The sequence below is a fragment of the Sinohyriopsis cumingii genome, unplaced genomic scaffold (assembly GCF_028554795.1).
Source record: "Sinohyriopsis cumingii isolate HCF-2022 unplaced genomic scaffold, ASM2855479v2 utg000229l, whole genome shotgun sequence".
Classification (NCBI taxonomy): Eukaryota; Metazoa; Mollusca; class Bivalvia; order Unionida; family Unionidae; genus Sinohyriopsis; species Sinohyriopsis cumingii.
The window spans coordinates 9,079,099-9,086,458 of NW_028315879.1; the positions used below are offsets into that span (position 1 = coordinate 9,079,099).

Genomic DNA, 7,360 nt, shown 5'->3' on the forward strand with positions numbered 1-7,360 from the left:
TATATTGTCCCACGATTTTTCTCCATGTTAATTCCCATAGACCCTATATTGTCCCAGGGTTTTTGGCCATGTTAATTCCCATAGACCCTATATGTTCCCACGATTTTTCTCCATGTTAAATTTACATAGACCCTATATGTTCCCAAGGGTGTTTTTAATGATAAATCCCATAGACCCTATAGTATCCCCCTTCACTACTTATAGTGCTATGTATTGGTGAACATCAGGTGATAGTTGGTTATGATAACAGGAGCAAACATGACAAATGTTTGAATATGTAGTGTACAACAAGTATAAATGCTTTGGTCTGGACCTGTTTGATAAACTTTTGTACGCGAAAATTGGTGGAAACTGATTGCAATTAGAATCGTGGTAAAGTTGTAACCCGATGCTGTATATCCGCTTGTGGCAATTCTCTCAAACCACTTCGCAAATGGAGTTGCTTGTTAAGATGTCAAATACTCTTCCAATGAGTCGTTGAGGACTCGTAGGTGGAAGACCGACAGTAGCAATAATTGTTTGGCATGCCTTTTACACAGCTCAGATAACAACATTGTGATCCTACCGGGAAGTTTCCAATTGTTGTCGATACCTCCTTTCAACGTAACAATTTTATACCAGTTTATTCAAAGGAATAAAATATATGGAGGGATATACAACAAAGTACTGACCGGCAAGTAAGTAAATTTAATTACTTTAAAAATTTGTTTACTTAAATTCATATCTCTCTACTTATATAATTATCTGTCTTCTTTTGTTTTCTTTCTCCTAAGGTAATAACACATTTTTTGCTTATACAGAGAGATAGCATGTTTCCAAACCCAGCACTTATCAACTGTTACGAAATGCGAATGAAAATATTTTTTGATGACACTGCCGTGAAAAGTCTAATATGTCTGCCATTTGTTAATAAATTTGACATGTGTTGAATTTAGCATTTCCTGACCGCTTTGGTTAGTACCTTGTAACAAATACAAACTCAGAACTGTATAAAAAACTGTGTTCAGATGAAGTTAAGACGTGCTATGTTTTAAAATTTCGTTTATTGTTGAATATGAATGGTTATTAACAATTCTTACTACCATTGTTACAACATGGGTTTTATTCACTCGATTTTCACATTAATGCACAAGATCTGTAAAAACAAAATGCGAATTACTCTATTTTGCCATGAAAGGTGTAAAAAATAGAATAAAACATGTTGCATGAATGATGTGATTATTTTTAAAAAGACAAATGACGAAATATAACATAATTCAGTAGAATGCCGTGCTTACTCGTGAGTTCGTAATCCAAGGCAAGTAAATTATTAAGCACAATCACGATGTAAATTTGTATTCTAATATACGTTCATTTAGAAGTTTCATATGATGAAAAAATGTTTGCTTTTGGATCGAAGAGGTTCAAAATATTATTATAGAATGACCACTATATAATACTATTGTTTTGTACATAAAGTCACATCCATGCATGCATCCATCCATCGATCCCTCGATCTATCTATCCATATATGCACTCATACATACATACATACATACATACATACATACATTCTATCTTCCAAAGAACAAAGTTGATACTTCAAACGTTTAAATAACCTGAATCTTCTCCATGACACTTTGAAAATGATTTCTTTCTAATAGAAATCAATTTGCATATCAAAAGGGCATTTTGTTTGAACTCACCATAATGAATCTCATAGATGACATCATAGCCAATCGATTTCAGTGTTGATAAGGGTAGTCTTGGTGATGTAAACTTACATAATTAGTGCTGCATTTGGAATTTGTTACCGACTGACGCAAGCTATTGAGGTAAAGGTATTTACTTATTCATCGACTTGATTTTTCTTTCTTTACTCTTTACTCTGCATTTGACTTCCAACTAATTATTTTGGGAAGGTCATAGAAGAAAATAAGGTTTATAAAGTTTGTAAAACTTACAACAGCATAGAAGCCTTTTACATTACTAAAATGGAAAAGTCACTAAATTAGAATCATAATGTTTTTCGTTCTGGGTTCCTTCTGTTCATAAATGCATCTTAATAAAACTGTTATTTTATAGAGCATATAATTAGATACGCCAATATAATGTACATTTAGGCTGTCGTATAAGGGGAAAATGCAAACATTTTTATTTCATAAATATGAGTGATCATTGTTAAGATTGAAAAATTTCATGCATATACTTTATACACACACAAAGTAATAATACATATTCCTCGAAGTAATACTATCTATTCGACAATATAATACATCGTCTGTGAAATACCCATTTCTTAGTACAGGACACATAAATAAAATGTTGTGACATTTTATAAAATCCGGCAACCCATGTTGATATAGAAGAGAAAGACTAGGTTAGCCCACTATTTGGGTACAATTAAATATCTTTGCAAATTCAACTTTAAAAAAGCATGTGAGGAAGGAAAACGCTTGATCTTCAGAAAATGGAAACAATGTACACGCTTGTAATAACATTAAAGAGAGTGAGACATCATGATTCTCTTTATATTATGTCGTTATCTTGTAATCGTTATTTTTACATGAAAGCATCGCATTAAAAGGCGAATAACGGGATGAATTCACATCTAATAAACGTCTCTTTACGGTATGAATTTTGTCGGTACCAACTACTCAAGACTTATTTGCTATGCATACAAAGTACAACATTTGCTGGCCATTGCCATCTTGGTTCGCTCTGCAAACATCTAAACTTGGAGCCTAATCTGGTGAAATGCTTCTCCGTTAAAACTTAAATATATAATTAATCCACTGTAAAAGATAGAGAAAATGTATCTGAAACAATTTGTTGTAGTTGTTATAAACCTATTTCTCAAAACAACTTAGTCTTATCTTATATATTTAAGTACAGTTGTTGCAATTACTGACATTACCAAAACACTTAGGGGAATATATGGAAACATGCTAACAAGGAACAATATTTAGAAAAATCGACATTCCAAATTGGAAAACGTAACTATCAAATATGTCAATAGTATTTTGTATTAAAGCTATGTGTGAACTCGGTTTGGATGAACGGTACGATATGTCAGCTTTGCTAAGAAATTTACAATGGCAGGATTTCTTTTATCGATACATACACATTCACTATTTGAATAAATTTAGCACATGCATTCCTTATGTAATGCATTGCCTATATTAATCACTTAAAATTATATATATATATATATATATATATATATATATATATATATATATATATATATATATATATATGAGCTTTTTCAAAGGAAAGAATTGCATAAACTTTATACGCACTTTGTCAGTACAAGAACGATCTTAGTGTATTTTTATTTTTTCTAGCATAAACAATTTGCTCATATGTCTTTTTGTTTCTTTTGCATTTTTAGAAAAATATCATTACGACGGACTGGCAGTTTGAAGTTAGTCTCTTTCTAAATAGAACATCAGAACATTGTGTATGTCCTTCAACAATCTAGGCTCTTTGTTGTGTATTGATTGCTGTTCTGAAAAGCAATTACACTATGCAAAAGTGATCAATTGTATTTATCATTATTATGTTTATGTAATATGTTTAAATAACAGCAATCACATTCAATTCAGCTTGCGGTTGCAAATAAATATAACGATCCAAAGTAATATTAAGACTAACTTGAATTATACGACAACTCAGATATTCTCACGTCATAAAACGTGATATCCTTTTCTTTATAATTCAGTTTAGCGGTCATTATATAATCTTAGGCCATAAATGTATTACGTTGCAGATGAAAGGATCAGCTTTGGTGCTAATGCTTTTGAGCCTTGCGATGCTACTGCGCGACACAGGTAGGAAAATATAACATCCTACATTTGCTTTTTATTCATGGAGCACTAATGAAATAATAGTGCCAGTTTTATATAATATAGACACGTGCCGTTTGTTTTTATAAGTGCAATGTCTTTAATAAGGTTGCACTGAATACCGCATATTGCGTCATGGTCACTGTAATGAAGGTTTTAAAAGTCTTATAAATGTCAAGCAGATCAATTTCAGTTTGAAACGTTGAACCATCTTTCTGTTGCTCTACCAACCATAAAGTAATTTAATAAAAATACTGCCTAAACATTGTTACAAAGGCAATATTTTGTAATTTAATGTTCAGCTCTTTTTATATTTGGTTTCATTAAGGTGGTACATAATGTTAATGTAGCAGAGCAAAATTCAATTAGGTTTCATATATATATATATATATATATATATATATATATATATATATATATATATATATATATATATATATCATATGGTGCACATTAGTGATACTCCTGTTTATTTGGTAATTTGGTAAATTGTACACAGTTACTTATTTAACAATTAATGTGTTTCCAAGGAAGTTTTCGACCACATTTCGTGTGCTTTGCCAGTTTTTAGGTTCTAGTTTGATTGTTCAATATGTTTCGTAAGTTAACATTGTATCTCGTGTCTTGCGGCATTCAGTTTATTTGGGCAACTGACATGGAATTCGCATTGTAAATTACACCCTCCCTTCTCGTCCCTACCAAACTGTCAAACTGAACACAGCAATATTTAGTTAGTGTAAAAAGCAGAGACGCATTTACAACAATTAGACCTAAAGATGATATATTTTGGGGAACTTATTCATTCAAAACTCTTGGCAAATGTAATACTTACAATATAAAACAAAATGACTTGGAAAAATAATGCTAGCATTATATTAAATAATTCTATAAAATTACTTACTTCCTAGAGCCAACTTTGCATAAACCTGTTTCCTTGCTATGAGGTTATCTTAATATATGATCAAGTGTACTTACATTTTTGGAAAGTATTTGATCTTGTTCTGCATCTAACTTATAATCATGACACTGTATTTTTAGGGTTTGTGTTATACGTATGTATTCCGTTTACAAAACCAAATAATGATACAGTTTATTCTGTCATTACAAATTTTGAATTATAGTTAGTTTTTTAATGATTGTTGGACACGATGTAAGCATCACACATTCTATTTATATCATAGCTCACCATATACATAAAAAATGTACATGCAGTTAGGCTTTGTAAAAGAGTCTACACATTGGGAAAATATAATTGCAATTAGTTTACTATTAAAAGTTTCCAAAAATATGAGAATACAAATTAAGAAGATGACTAGCACACGTTTAGCGTGCATGCCACTCAACAAAACAAATCATCATAAATGATAAATTTACCACCTATTTGTATTGTTCTCACTGTCTTTAGAACAATCTGAAGCAACTTATACAGTTTCTGTTTAATGGATATAGATTGCTGATACAGAATCGTCTTTCTCGAAGTAAAATATTCTGATGTTCCCTCGGCTTTTATTATATTTATTAAAAACTCTTTATAGTGTCACAAGGCTAGATATTACTTAAGTAAACAAGACATAACACAAAGCTAATGTTATGTGTACCATACGTTTGTTAAAATATTTTTTCCTCTAATCAAACAGCAAGTAATACGACAGATACATCAACGACATCGAATATAACGACAGCAGCGACAACAATATCCACAGCAGCACCGAACACGACAATGACAAACGGCATCTCAAATGCAACGTCAATAACGTCACAAATGACGACCGCAACGATAACGGGAAGTAATGGTACAATTCCAGGAAGTAAGCCTACTGTGGCAATCAAAAATAGCGTCTCTGAACCCATTTTAGCCAGTGTGATTATGACATTTGCCTTGTCTTTCCTTCATTTTGCACTTGATGTGCGATAAAAAAAAATATATTCTTGAGCAAGGAAAGACATAATATAGCTCTTGAATGATTTAACTTTCTTCAAAAACGTGAAGAATTAATTATATTTAAAATACAATTTTTATACAATGACGATGATAATGACAAGTATTTTACCATGCATACCTATTTTGCTATTAACGAGAGGAAATGCTTTTGAACTAAATGTGTGTTAGCCTTATTTACTTATACGATACTATTGAACACTTTGAAAGAGCATATGACAAGATTATGACATGATCTTTGATCACTCTTTATGACAGGTGCTAATAAACAGCTATTACAATACACTGTTAATAGTTTCATTTCACTGCATTAATTTTGATTGAGTTTATACGATAATCAACGCCTTTTAAGTTTGATTATTATTTCCCATTTGCTTTTAAATGTTGCTTTCCATATGCAGCTATTCTAACAAAAATATGACAAACTTCAATAATCGCTAACGACAAATTACCTTCCGGCATGATCTCCCCCAATACCGGCGACAGTTCCCCTTTGTAATTCCCTTCCCATTTTCCTCCTTTGTTTCTTTTAATTAGTCCTTATACATTTATTTTATATTAACGTTTATAGTATGATAAATGTTTCGATATTCATTTGTATTAGTATAATGTATATCTGGTGAACGCACAAGTATGTGCACGGTTTTTAAATCACTGCCACTATTCATGTACCTACTTCTGTGTTTGAGGGAGACCTGTTGCTGAATTATAAAATCTTATAACACAATCCCATGTGCTTCAATTACGACAAAGTTGAAGGTTACATTAAAAATCTAACTCACACACGAATTACATAAGATTTTTGAAAATACGTCCTTAGAGGCATTCATTGAATAATTCCAATATCTTTTCCAATTTCTTCAAGAAAACATAACAAATCATTGTTGAAAGCATTTCCGTTTAGAAAGAGATGGAGAAGTTATATAAATATTGTTATTATGAAGGGAACATAAGCAAATTACCCATTATAATATTCACTTTCTCAAGCGCTTGTGCCTATGGATTCTAAAATGAAAAAGTATTAATGACAAACACTGCACAAAGCTAATCATTTCCATCGTGGGTTTATAATTTCTAAATTTGTTTTCAACAAAGGTTCCTTAACATTGTTATCTTCCGCACGTTTATAACTAAAACGTGAGGCCATATTTGCGTTCACCAGTCTAATTACAAACAAAACATGTCATGTAGTTTTTGATGAGCTCTGAATACTTCCTTATATCCCTTAGACCACAATGTATGTAATAGTTATTCTTTTACTTTGTTTAGTATAGTTTAGAAATATTAAAAGAAAAGCTTTCTAATATTGAATGCAGACAAAGATTAGTCTTAAATGTATAATGTTCCTAAAACCGGTACAGGACAGTGAAGAGTCAATTTGGTTTTTTAGAAGGACAACGTTAGTTTCGTCTGAAATGCGAAAACGATGGCAATGATAGGGGTAATCTGGCGACAGTCATGTTAGAACTTGAAAATTGATGAATGCAATTAACAAGACTGGATCATTTTTTATGTATTTTATGATTTTCGGTTTCTAAATTATTAGGGAGATTACAAGCAAACGGGATGGTAAAGGGATGCTGTAACAATGAAA

The 7,360-nt window shown here is 31.4% G+C and overlaps 1 long non-coding RNA gene across 1 annotated transcript; it reads left to right on the plus strand.

The window, feature by feature from the left end:
* The first annotated feature begins 311 nt into the window (after positions 1 to 311).
* On the plus strand, positions 312 to 6,049 carry LOC149774534 (uncharacterized). The gene is made up of 3 exons (XR_016416839.1): positions 312 to 677; positions 3,752 to 3,812; positions 5,465 to 6,049. It is a non-coding gene; the product is annotated as an uncharacterized LOC149774534 (long non-coding RNA).
* The last annotated feature ends 1,311 nt before the right edge of the window (positions 6,050 to 7,360 follow it).